Source organism: Phascolarctos cinereus, unplaced genomic scaffold, assembly GCF_003287225.1.
Source record: "Phascolarctos cinereus isolate Bilbo 61053 unplaced genomic scaffold, phaCin_HiC Scaffold_2;HRSCAF=192, whole genome shotgun sequence".
Classification (NCBI taxonomy): domain Eukaryota; kingdom Metazoa; phylum Chordata; class Mammalia; order Diprotodontia; family Phascolarctidae; genus Phascolarctos; species Phascolarctos cinereus.
The window spans coordinates 136234672-136247437 of record NW_027555625.1 but is presented as its reverse complement, the minus strand read 5'-3'; the positions used below and the strand labels follow the sequence as shown (position 1 = coordinate 136247437).

Here is a 12766-nt window from a genome sequence, read left to right as displayed (position 1 = left end):
CCTTTTGCTAATTCTTAGAGCAAGCTATCTACACTCACTGCCTCCACTTCCTTTCCTCTTAATTCATTCGCAGCCCTTTCAAATTGGCTTCTAACTCCATCACTTTACTGAAATTTCCCTCTGCAAAGGTACCAATGACCAGACAAACCTAATGACCTTTCCTTAATCCTCATCATTTTTGATGTCTCTGAAGCATTTGCCACTGTTGCCTTCTAGATAATTTCTTCTTTCTGGGGTTTTACTGACACTGTCCTCTCTTGGTTCTCCTTCTGTCTGATCTCTCCCTCTCAGTCTCCTTGGTTAGATCATCACCCATACCATGACCACTAATTCAGGGCATATCCCCAGTGCCTAGAATCCTCAGCACTTTTCTCTCTACGTTTTTTCCTCTGGATAACCGCATCAATTCAATCATCATTCCTTTGCAGGTGACTCCTAGATCCAGCCTTAGTCTCTCTCCAGAGCTCAACAACACTACCTGCCTACTGGACATTTCCAATTGGTTGTCCCTATTGGGTAAACATAACACATCCAAAATAAAATTCATCATCTTTCCCGTACAACGCATCTTTCTTCCGAACCTTCCAATTTCTTTCAAGGGCGTCACCATCCTTCTAGTCATCTCTGCCTACTCATACTCATGCTAGTTCAAAACTTAAGAGTCATCCTCAATTACTCACTCTCCCTCATTCCTTATAACAGATAAGCTGTCAGATCTTATAGATTCTATGTCCATAGCTTCCCTCTCACACAGGAGAAATACAGCTTCTTCTCACAAAAAGTTGTGGAACTCCTGCTGTTTGCAGCCTGGTGTAGTGGACAGAACTCTAGAATAAGAGAAAGAAGCTGGGAGTTTGAGTCCAATCTCTACTACTTGCTAGCTTTTCACACCTTACACATGTCCTTTAACTTCTCCTGGCCTCAGTTTCCTCAAAGGTAATGTGGAAATGATAATTGTATGCTTTTGAGGTAATCATAGAATGTGTACTCCATTCTCAAAGACTATTGCTATCACTCAGCTATTTTTAACATGATTTAAATGTGACAGAACATAGAAATCAGCAGCAGCCAATCTGTGTCATTCTGCTGAGGTAATGTTTAAAACCTCCCTCTCCCAAATCTCCCTTAGATAGCTTACTTTCCCCAAGGAAAATCCTAGGATCATAGATAATTGTCAAGAGCTAGGGCTCAAACCCACACCCTTTGACTGTCGAATCCAGCTGTGCTCTAACTATGTGACCCTACGCAAGTCACATCTTTTCTGAACCAACTGTAAAAAATTAGCCTTGAGGTCCTTTTTGGCTCTGAGATTCAACTGCTTCTCTGTTCATTCATCCCTGCTAGCCAATATACCCTTCATTACCCTTAGTACCAACTAATGAACAAGAAGAGTCCTTAAATTAAGGGACTATGGGCCCACAGGGAACCAGATGTCTGTAATCATCTCAACGGATTATTTGCCATTTCAAAAGCTCTTGGGTGCTACTAGACAGACACTAAGTAGATTGTCCTTGGATAAGACTATCTGGAACTATTCAATGCTTCTGCATCTAGTGCTGGTTCTTTGTTCTTTAAAGAGAAGAAAAAGTTGGGAAAGAAAGGCTAAGGAGATGACCGCTAGAAAATGCTACATTCTCTCATTAAGCAAGCAAACAAACCTATTGTGGGCTAGGCACCATACAAAGTGCTAGGGATTCAAACACAAAAATGAAACTGATCCTGCCCTCAAAGGGCTTATATTCTATGGGGTAAAACAACATATATATACATATAAATAGATATGAGATATATACAAAGGAGATACAAGGTAATGAGGAGGATCCTAGCAATCAGGGAGACCAGGAAAGGGTCCTCTCAACTTGTCCACAATCAGATCAACAATCATGGGAGCCAGAACTGCTCATCCTCCCAGAGTCCCATAACATCAGCTGCCCATATCACTTACCTAGACAAGGGAAACCATTGTTTGCTCGTGGAACCCACTCATGGCTCAGCAGCAGCTACTTCTCACCCTGCCCAACCAACTGCTGGTCTTTTCAGGGAAGAGAGGCCCCTCTGTGGTCACCCCACAGGCCACCAAGAAAATTCTTCCTCTCATAGGTAGTGTGAAGGAAAACCCAGCCCTGATAATAAGGCAGCAAACGATTTGTAGATAATCTTATCAGCCACTTACTCAGCTGGTTAATGAGGCTGATGGTGGACGTAAAGGACTTATTCTGGGAGTCCAGATTTAGGTACAAACCAGAGGAGGGTGAAAGTATGTAACCTGCAACTCTTCCTCCTCTTCCTCTTCTCAAGATGGCTCACGGCATGAAGCATAACGCCCCCTGTCATAAGATAGGCCAGGAATGGACAGCGTCTCCATTACTTTAGGCCATTGCTAATAAGAAGCAGGCACATCATATAAGGAAGTTCTAGGGAGGGAGGCAGAAAATGAGTTTCATTTATCTGGATAAATTTCCCGTGAATATGCAACCCCCAGGCTTTGCTTAAGAAATCCTTTGCTTTAGTTAGTATGCAAAGGAAAGCTTTTCAGGAGGATACAGGACCCAAAGACTGGAACCAGCTAACCACAGCCCACGAGCTAACCAGTTCTGTGTCAGATCTTGGCTTCTCAACATCATTTGGACTAATGAATCATTTATCAGACCCTGCAAGTCTCATCTCTTCACATCTGAATGCCCCTCTGACTCTCAATTATTAAAGCCCTCCTTCACATACTGGGAATTTGCCCATGGCCACAGTGTGAATGAACCCAGCAACTGTAATTAAGATCCTGGAATTGAGATTAAGATTCCAGAATTCCTTTACCATGTACTTTGTGTTCACACTATTAAACATGCCTTCTTCTGCAGCAACTTGTCTACCTAAAGAAGAAGAACTGAAGAAGAAACACAAAAACTTTCCTCAAACACAGTTCTCAAGTACTTCCTGTTTGTCTTTCTAGCTCAGGAATCAGTGGACAATGAGTTTAATTTAAAAAAAAGAAGAAGAAGAAGAAGGGAAGGCCCTCCAAGAGAGGCCAGGTGGTGGCCAAGCAAAAAGCTTGGGTGGTGTGTTCAACACAGGTGTGCACAAGCCTACCCAGGCTGGCTCGCTGCAGCAAGCGTCTCTTCTTTTGGTGTCCATGGAAAAATTACAAGTGTACACAATGCAGCCTGCTATGCACAAAAGTGATGCTGCTCCATAACAAAGAAAAAAGTGATCTGGAGAGGCAGGTTGATTAAACAGATTTAAAAAGCACTTCACATGCTCCTCACCTCCTGACAGAGAGGTGATAGACTCAGGGTACAGAATGAGATTTGTATTGTTTGAACGTGACCAATGCAGGAATTTGTTTTGCTTAAGCTGCTAGATGGCACAGTACATAGAGTGCTGGGCCTAGAATCAGGAAGACCCAAGTTCAAATGCAGCCTCAGATATTTCTTAGCTGTGTGACCCTAGACAAGTCACTTAACCACTGTCTGCCTCAGTTTCTTCAACTGTAAAATAGGAATCAAGTGAGGATCAAATGAGATAACATTTGTTAAGTGCTTAGCACAGTGCCTGGCACATAGTGGCACTTAATAAATGCTTATTCCATTTCATTGCTTGATTATGCATATGTTACAAGGATTTTTTTTTCAGTGTTGGTAAAGGGAGAAAGAAAATCGGTTTTTGTTAATATTTTAAATGAAACTTGATTTTTTTTAAAAAAGAGCTTCAGAAAAGGAAAACTCATATCCTTTTTTTCAATAAGTTGAGGCAGAATCACAGAATTTTAGAGCTGAAAAGGACCTCAGAAGCACATAGTTCAACATAACCCAACATAACATAGCTCAACATACCCAAAAAGGAATTCCTTCTATAATATATTAAGCCAGGAGTCATCTAGACTTTGCTTGAAGACATCCAATGAGAGAACCCATCCAACTCCCAAGGCAGCCCATTCAACTTTGAGAAATCTCTAATCATTAGGAAATTGTTCCTGACATCAAACCAAAATTTAACTCTTTCTTTATGATTTCCATCCCATTGCTCCTGATTGTACATCATAAAGCTAAAAAAAACAAATCTAATCCCTTTTGCACATGACAACCTTTTAAGATATTAGAACTCACCTGTCGTGACTCCAGAGACTCAGCATTTTCTTTTCCCCAGGTTAAACAATTCCTGGTTCCTTAAACTGACCCTCACATGCCATGGTCTCAAGGCCCTTCAGCATGTGTTTTCCTCTTCCTTTGGACTCTCTCCAATTCATCAATGTCATTCTTAGACTATGGCATTCAGAACTAAACACAGTACTCCAGATATGGTCTGACTGGCACAGAATACAGACCGACTACCACCTCTGAGATAACCAGCAAGGTAGCCCTCTCTTAATGCAGCCCAAGGTCTCATCGGTCACACTGCTGACTCCCATTAAGCTCCCAGCTGCTAATCATGCTTCCTCCAGCAGGGACTTGTGGAGCTGCTTCTTCGAACCCATGTGTAAGATTTTACCTTTTACCCCTTAAGTTTCATCTTATCAGATTCAGCCCACTGCCTATCAAGGGTAGCTAAGGAATTAATTACCTAAAAGTACACCTCTGGTCACTGTGGCAACCTTGGATCATAAGGTCTGGAGAGATTGTGTTTGATAAAATCTGGTAGAATGATGCCAAGTATAAAGTGAGTGCTCAAGAGATGGAGAAGGAGTATTTAGAACAGGCTACATGAAGAAGTCACCTCTACAATAGTAGAATCATGAAAAGTCAAAAAGGACTAGACCAAATCTATAATGTTATACTCATTCTCTCTCTTATCATGTAAGCCTCTCACAATATATACTTCTATTAATCTTCCCAAGATCCTCATGTACCCACTTAAACTATACTTCAAGTTATACTCTCCTTGCCAACACACTCAGGTTTTTTGAATCTTAATAGATTTTCAAAATTAATTTCATTGTTTTTAACCTATTGTCAATAAAATTTACTCTTTAAATACAGTAAATTACCACTTATGAACATAATTTTCATCATTGTTCACATCACGTTTTTTTTAAACCCCAAATTAAAACTTTCTCTGCATTTGCTCAGGCACCATCTGCCAATGTATGGAATGGCTGGCTTTCATGGTTCCTGGAGGACTTGTAATTTAGCCAGCATGGAAAACTCCAGGTGTGGGAACTTCAAACTGCAACCAGCAACCTGTTTTTCTGATTTGGTAAATAAGTCTTAAGGAGTAGATTGATATACATAGAGATGAAGTGACTTGACTTGCCCAGGGCCACACAGCTAGTATCAGAGGCCAGATATGAACCCAGATGTGACTGACTCCAAGCATAACACTTTAGCCATTAAATCCTAACACATAGGCCATAACAGAAAATGTAACTAAATTACCTCATCTGCTTCCTGATTGTCAGGAATATTTCATAATGAGTTATTTTTCCTGATATTTTCCCTTAACCTTAATTAACTCTATGTAATAACTGTGTATAGTAATATTAATTATTATATAAAATATATTTATATATTAATAATTTAATAACTTAATGTTGTGTCACCTATAACAAAGCCCCATGACCTGCACTCTAAATACAAATTTATAACAAGGTGCTAGTGGACTAAAATCCCCCTCTCCCAATGGTATACAGCTGAATGCATGATAAATTAAATATAATCTGCTACAAAATAATAAGCTAGCCATCTTGTAACACTACCTTTTAAAGCATAGCAGGATGGGGGGGGGCGGGAACAATAGGCTCTGAAGCCAATAGTTTATTTTAATCAACATGTATTCTTAGTGTATTCCCTTTAAAAAAAAATTCCTGGTCAGGAAACCAAGAAGCAAAAGAATAATGACAAATCACAAATTAAGGAGATAAGAAGGAAGGGGGTTTCTCACTGTACTTCTAACTCTACTCTTCTGACACCTGTTATTCAATCATTTCAGTCAAGTCTGACTCTTCCTGACACCTTTCTTGACAGAGATACTATTTTTCCATTTCCTTCTCCAGCTCATTTTACAGATGAGGAAGCTGAGGCAAACAGGGTTAAATGACTTGCTCAGGATTACATGCCTAGAAAGTGTCTGAGGCCAGATCTGAACTCAGGAAGATGAATCTTCCCAGCTCCAGGCCAGCATTTTATCCAAGGCACAACATACCTGCCTTTCGGACACTTATCAGACACTTAGTTCTATTTATGCATGCATATAACATCCCCAGGCACACATCCCCACCCACTGAAATCTTTTCTCTTTTTTCAAGGCCTCAGTTTAGGAGTCACTACTTCTAAGAAGCTTTCCCTGATTCCACCTTCTCCCATATAAATTATCTCTCTATTCACAAATCTTTCCTCTCTCTAGTATGATTATTTGTATATCTGTTTTATTCTCCTTCCCCTAAAGAGATTATAAAATGTCTAAGGTCAGGAATCATACACATGAGCATGCCCTATGAGGCCTTGTACACAGTATTTCAATAAATTCCTATAGAATGAATGAAAGAACGGCTGATTGTGACTCTCACCACATCCTAATATTCTGCAACCTACAGAGTATATTTGATTCACATATTCAGTTTATAATGTGCTGCAAACTGCCTTGATAAGAAGTCAAATGGTGCACAGCCATAGCTTGCACTTCATTGTGTTCTGATAGCCTGGAAAAAGCTACATATTCAAACCTATAAATAAAAATGTGCTGGAGAAGCCACACTGAAAAGATTAATTTGTCATCTTGCCCCATCAAGCTCAGAAATGGATATAAATGCAGCAATCTAAAGAAAATTCTATCCTTTTTTTACCCTTAGAATTCAAATTATTTTTAAGAATTCAATCTCAGTATTTACAAGGGGTGAAAACATAATAGAAATTACTACAAACATCCTTAAAAAATATTTTTATTTCACACATTACCATGGCACTGAGTTTACTTAAATGATAGGATCACAGACCTAGAGTTGAAAGAGATCATAGAGGTCATTAAGTCCAATCCTTTCATTTTTTCCATTCAAACTGAGGCTGAGTAGTGATCTCCCAGGGTCACATAGCTAGGAACTATCAGCGTCAAAATTCAAACCCAGATCTTCCTGACTCCCAGTCTGTGCTTCATCCATCAACCCATATTGCCTTTCAAATCCTTTGGCTCTCCTGAACATCATACTGCTTGCTAGAATAACCTAGCCCACTAGGAAGATGCATATATCCACATGGATATGGAGATAGACAGACATAGACAGATAGATAGATAGATAGATAGATAGATAGATAGATAGATAGATAGATAGACAGATAGATAAATTTCACACACATTGATATATCACCACCTTGATAAGTTTCCAATCATTTCATAGTTGGCAGAAGTAGATAGATAGATAGATAGATAGATAGATAGATAGATAGATAGATAGATAGATAGATAGATAGATAGATAGATATTTGAAAAGTGCCTTGGGGCAATTGATTTCACTAATCAATTTCTACCAACACAGCATATGATTTAATTGTTCTTCTGCTGGTACAATTAGTATTCCTATTACTAGACCTCAATACTACAAGGTGTGTATATATATGTATGTGTATGTATTGTTGTTGTTTAGTTGTTTTTCAGTTGTGTCCAACTCTTCATGACCCCAATTTGGGTTTTCTTAGCAAAGATACTGGAGTGGTTTGTCATGTCCTTCTCCAGCTCATTTTACAGATGAGGAAACTGAGGCAAACTGGTTAAGTGACTTGCCCAGGGTCTCACAGCTAGTAAGTATTTGAGGCCAGATTTGAACTCATAAAGATGAGTCTTTCTAACTGTGTTTACATATATGTATATGTATTTACACACACATACATATATATATCAATAATGTATTTCAATAATTTAAATTAGGAAGTCATTGTTTTAAAAGGTGAAACTTCATGTTACAATACCATGATTTGATCTGCATATTGCCTAGCACCACTTAAAAATATGAAAAGCCCAGGAACTTCTAGCAGCTTAAGTGCCTCAAAAATATCAGTAGTCATATATGTCTCCTATTTGCTACTATCACAAGTATTGCTACATGGAATGCAGTATGCATGTATGTGTGTGTATGTGCATACACATACACACATACACACATATTTGTGTATAATTATATACACATCCATGTGTATATATACCCATGTATGTATATGTATATATAAATGTACCTTGTTTATACATGACATGTGTTTATACATGACATATATAGGACCTTAATGGGAAAAGGTACTTCCTCTCCTTCCTTCCTGTTCTCAGCCCCACAGTGCTCTTACCAAGTCACAAAATACCAGCTCCCTTTTCCTTAGTCACCTAAAAATATTACTGTAGCAAGAAAGAAAGGCCTTGATATGAGCCCAGGACAACTAAATAATGCTGTGCTTCTCAGAGCCTTTGTCTACTGGATATAAACACCAACAGAAAATAATCAACACATGGCATCAGTTTTTTTTTAATGATTTAGTCATTAACTTGATCAATCCTTGTAGCCAGTTCCTAGTTCAGTCCAACATATGCCTCTTCAGTGTTCCCTTCCTCAGTCAGCTATAATTTTAGTCAACCAAAGGGATCTTCCTGGAACCAAATTCTCTAGTTTTGCAAAAAGCCTTGTGCCTATGGGCCTTGATTCTGCCTCTGTCTAGGTCTAGGTGGAGGGAGAGGGCAGTATCTCCCTTCACTGAATGCTTGAAAAACATTAATATGGAAGGAAGACATCTGTGTTTTTGATACAGATGAAGTCATAATATTTTCAGGGTCAAAAAAAAAACCTGTTCATCTGAGAATGTGAGACAAATGACAACAGAAATGATCATTTCCTTCAATATTACAAAAGTATTCTCCCTATCTTATCCTCTAAATATTCTTACACTGTTCTGGATAAGGAAAACAGTAGACATCTGATTACATTAGGATCAGAGAATCAGATTTCAAACTGGAAGGGGCATTAGGGATCATTTAGTCCAACCCTTTCATTTTACAAATGTAGAAACCGAGGCCCAATGATGAAAAAATGACTTCCCCAGGTCAAAAGACCATAAACTAACAATATTAAAATGCAAACCCTCGGGCCTCCAACTCTTAATTTCAACGTCCCACATTGCTCAAGAGTCCTCTGTCAAGCAATCAGGTTTACATGGCCTATAATTTGCTGAAATCACAGAACTGTGCTTCTACTGTATGAAGGCAAGGAAGCTAGAACTAATGTTATTGACAATTTTAAGAACGAGGGCCTTCAGTGATCCTTAACTCTTCCAAATGTTCTTTATTGTGCATTATAGATTAATGTTTAGCTTAGTGTATTAATTAAGTTTAGGTGAATACTTTGAAAATACAGTGTTCTTTTCTGTATTTGTTGGTAAGGCAGTAATATTTTGAGACCTGTATTCTTACGTACATCCTCAGGGTTAACTGTCTACCATGCAGCAAATTATGTCCTACAAATAAAAATATAACTAGACATGCATTTTATTACTGCAATAAATATGCTAAAATCTGACTGGAACTGTATTCAAATTAGACTTCGGTTACAAACAAGAACTCCCAAACAAGAGAGATGCCTTTCAATCATGTATATTAGGAAATCATTTTTTTCTTAAGGCAGAACTTCATGTTACAACAACATGATTTGCCTAGCACCACTTAAAAATGAGAAAAGAACAGGAACTTCTGGCAGCTTAAGTGCCTTAAAAATATCAGCTGTCATATATGTTTCCTATTTGCTACTATCACAAATACTGCTGCATGAAATGCAGTATCTTTCACAATTCTGAAATTGGGGTTGAGGGAAGAGGGTGAAGAGACCACAACAGAGAGATGCCAAGAGAATTATATCATACTTGAATCAAAATTATTATTCTAAATAAATATTACTTGAAATAAAAATACATTTTCAGAAGATTTTGTTCCTTTCATTCTGAAGTTGTTTCAAAAGAACAAAGAATTAGCAATTAAAGACTTTTTAGTTTATTTTTGTCTTTAATAGTGTTTTTCAAACAAACATGTCCTTGTTTGAAATTTAGATAGGAAAAATGTAATCATCTCTATCATGCTCATAAACTAAATTCCTTTGCTACCTAAAAGGTTAGCTTTTTGTAACTAGACTGCTGAGGACAGTAAGATTATACAGAGAGGTCCCCTAGTGGTGAAGTTACTGTTTCAACTTTTATCTTATATATTTTATAGGGTTGTTTCAGTGTAAGATAGAATCAATATTAATTTTATCACAGAATCTTAGCTAACCTGTTAATACATAGTGGGCCTGTCATTTAGAATCCTAAGGAGCTTTTTATATAAGGAATAATAGGAAAAATGGTAGCTGGACATTGTCAAATGTTTCTTTTAAACAAATATTAAAACTATGAGAAAAAAAGTTGGGGAAAATTAGGAAAAAGGATGTATCATAGCATCTCATCATGTGTAATTGGAGAGGATTTTCAAAACCATCAAACTGAAATTGCTTCATCAAATAAGCAAAGTACCCCAACCAGCATAGATAAGACCTACTCTGAGAAGAGTAAGGGTTAAGTGCCTAAAAATTAAGGAGCTCTTTAAGGAAAAAAAAAAACGAATGCTGGAGTTTCAGGAATTCTAAAGCAAAAGCTGAATTCTTAGGCCAAAATGGTCTCATTATGCTGTGAACATTCTGCAAATTGCTTACAAATTTCCATATTGAAACAAAAAAATTAATGAGATTATTAAAGCATTTTAACAATGTATTTTTGCCTTGTATACAGTAGCATCTCAACGGAAGAAGAATTTTTTTTTTCCTAACCAGTAAGTACAGTCAATGGTATACAAGACATACAGCCCTTGCTTTCCAGGAATTTAAGCTGTGGCAGCAAGACACATATCAAAAGGTAGAAATCCTACACAGTCACTTCTTATGCTTAGCCTTAAACTTGTTCCCTCCTCTTTTCATCTTCAAGGATGCTAGTCTACAGTACAATCTCCAATTAGCAACGAGAAATCCCCATATAAAGGATATTAACACACGCTGTTACAAGTACAGCACTTTGTTAATCACAAATACGCACACAAGCACTAACTTTAAAAGACAATCCAAGAAACGCAGTAGAATGAACTTTGAATTCATAGTATATAACCTGGCAAGTGAGCTCCCTCCCAGAACTATCCTTATACCTAGATTAACAGGCGTCAGACGTGGAACACTGATTTTACAGAGCTTTTGAACCTGGAGAAGCAGAGTTTGGAAACCAGCTATACCATCATTTCAGAATATCTGTCAGGTCTTCATGTTTTGGCATATACCGTACAGTTAAAAACTTGTCTTATATCATTCTTCCTTTTGTGCATGTCGATAAAAGCCTAAGTACAAAATCGATGCGGGAAGTGCAGGTGCAGGAAGGCACTTTTGGCGATAAACAACTTCAGGAACAGGTTTCCACCGCCCTTTCATACGAGACAATGCCAAGAGAAATGCTTCTTTTCACTCACTGCACACACACACACACACACACACACACACACACAAAAACACTTCCTCTGGGCATCCCCCCAGACAGCAGTGACCCCCACGCGTATTCCAACGCGCCCTGGTACGTGTCGGCTCCGGGGCTCGGGACAGGCGAGGCGACGGAGAATGCATGGGGTAGGTGGGCACACTGTGACCCCCACCCGCCCCACCTACACCGAAAGGCAAAGTGTGGCGGTTACTTTTCAGAGCAGCTGTGCTGCCCTTGGTTTTTAGCACACCAATTAAACAGGAAAAGGCCACCGGATGGATTAGTACAACAAACTGAATCTTCTCCGGCCCTGTCAGTGGCTCCCCACCCTCCACCCCCACAACGTAAGCTCTGTCCTGTCCCTCCTCCGCGTCCCCCAGACCGTCACCTGAGTGATGCACGTCCCCTGGGAAAGGGAGCAGCCCCCAGCCCCAGCCCCGACCAGGGAGCCCGCTCCGAAGGGATCCTCGGAGGGCAGACAGCTCAGCCCAAGGCTGGAGGGAAGCCTGGCGCGGCACTATCCGTCAAGGGGCTGCACTGGGTGGAGGGGGTGGGGAGACGAGAGAGGCTACGTGGGAATGCCCCGAAGGGGCAGGAGACCCTTTGGTCCCCTTCCTTTGCGCAGCTCCTCCGCAACCCCCAACGTCCACTGACCCTGGATCACAGGCACACGCCGAAGGCTGGTACTGACCACATGGCCGCATCTCCTCTAGCTGCTTCCCCCAGTCTCGGGCGGCGGCGGCGGCGGCGGCTGCTGCTCCTGCTGTTCTCACTGCTGCCTGAACTTTCCCTGCCTCCCCGGCTCGGCTCCACCTCCCAGCTCCAGCCCCAGCAGCAGCAGCTTCGGCAGCAGCAGCAGCGCAGCGAAAGCCTGGGGGACGCGGGGAGGAGGGGTGGCAGGGAGGCAATAGCACAGGACTCCGCGGGAGAGAAGTTCGGGTCCTGAACTCCACCCGCGAGCACTAGCATGAAACGCTTTGGGAGCAGACTGACGGGGGCTGGGACCTCAGGAAGTCATGGACGCGCTGAGATACTGGGTGTCAGGGGGGAGGAGTCGAAAATTTGGGAGCTGCAGGTCTGGGGATGGCGCGGCGATGGTGCGGAATGCTCAGAGATAAGGCTTTGGGGATCTGGCAGTGTGGGATGTCCCCAGGAATCTTCCCTGGCACCTCTCCTCCTTGGCACCACTCTCCTTTCTGCTACCTTTAGAGAGCTGGCTGGAGGGACGCCGCCGGTGCCTTGGGGTTCCCCGGCCCCGCCCCTCTGTACTTGGGGTCTCTATGGTTTGAGAGCTGAGGACCGGGAAGTTTTGTCTGCCTTGT

General features: G+C 40.6%; 1 protein-coding gene across 12 annotated transcripts in view; it reads right to left on the bottom strand.

The window, feature by feature from the left end:
• The window catches only part of CSGALNACT1 (chondroitin sulfate N-acetylgalactosaminyltransferase 1), a 402593-nt gene extending 390370 nt beyond the window's left edge, over positions 1-12223 (bottom strand). For 9 of the 12 annotated variants that reach the window (XM_020969596.2, XM_078149613.1, XM_020969598.2 and 6 more), the window contains exon 1: positions 12136-12223. The gene's annotated coding sequence lies outside the window, so the exon portion shown is untranslated. Of the gene's footprint in view, positions 1-12098 lie in introns of all 12 variants that reach the window. The other 3 variants (XM_020969599.2, XM_020969597.2, XM_078149614.1) reach the window with 1 other exon arrangement.
• Positions 12224-12766: the final 543 nt, after the last annotated feature.